Below are 1,097 nucleotides of genomic sequence, written 5' to 3' on the forward strand. Positions count from 1 at the left end.
TCTTTAAATTTAAAAAGAAGAAATTAAGAAAGAAAAGGGAAAAAATGAAAAAAGAAGACAAAAAATTAAGTATCAACTCTCTTTTATTTATTTTCTTGAAGAATAAAAATAATGGTTAAAAAAAAAAAAAAAAACAGCAATACAAAAAATACAAGGGGAGACCCAGTCCTAGCCCAGGTCCGGTGAGTGTGGAGAGGTTCCTGCTACCCTGCGCTGGCAGGACCAGTCCCAGTCCAGGCGCAGTGAGGGGCGGACCCTCTCCCAACCCCTCGGGCCGCCCCCCACCACTCCGCAGTGCCTCCCCCACCACGCCCGCTGAGTAGGATTTTCTGCCGACTTCCGGGAGCCCCCAGACCCAGTCCTAGCCCAGGTCCGGTGAGTGTGTGGGAGAGCTTCCTCTTCCCCTACTTCACCTTGCCCCCTCCAGGCACAGCTCAGGACTGGCATACACGCCTCAGGTGTAACCCTCCAGCTGCAATCGCTGAAGACAGTGTAGAGGATAGATCCACACAGCTAGTCCAGGAGCAGAACATCTTGCTACAGGGGCACAATAGGTTCACCCTCAAGGGCAGCAGCGGGAAGGAGCTGAGCACAGAAGCCAGACCCACGCCAAACGCACCTGGATAAGTCCAAACTTTGTAGAGCTGCACCTGAACTTCAGTACGTGCGAAGGTTATAAATACAGCAAAGATCTACAACAAAGGTCAGAAGACAGTGCTAAACAAAATGAAGAGAAGGAAAAAAATGCAACCTCAGAACCCAAGCCCACCAATAACAAGTGCAGAGGACACTAACACAGAAAAAATTGGAAGTCACACAGCTGGAAGCAATGAATCAACGTATTCTGAAATAAAGAAACAGCTGCAGAAAGACATAGAAGACCTCAGATTGGAAATAAAAAAAGAAATCCCTGAATTAATAACATCTGCACTAAAGAATCATATGCAGAAACATACGGAGGAAACCCAGTGCCCACCCAGAACAAGTGCGGAGGACACTAGCTCCGCTCAAATGAATGAATTAATAGCGTCGATAGTAAATAAGCAACAGCAGAAAGATATAGAGGAAATCAGAGCGCAATTCTTTTCTGAAATAAA

The sequence above is a fragment of the Octodon degus genome, unplaced genomic scaffold (genome assembly GCF_000260255.1).
Source record: "Octodon degus isolate 3935 unplaced genomic scaffold, OctDeg1.0 scaffold00020, whole genome shotgun sequence".
In the NCBI taxonomy this organism is placed as follows: domain Eukaryota; kingdom Metazoa; phylum Chordata; class Mammalia; order Rodentia; family Octodontidae; genus Octodon; species Octodon degus.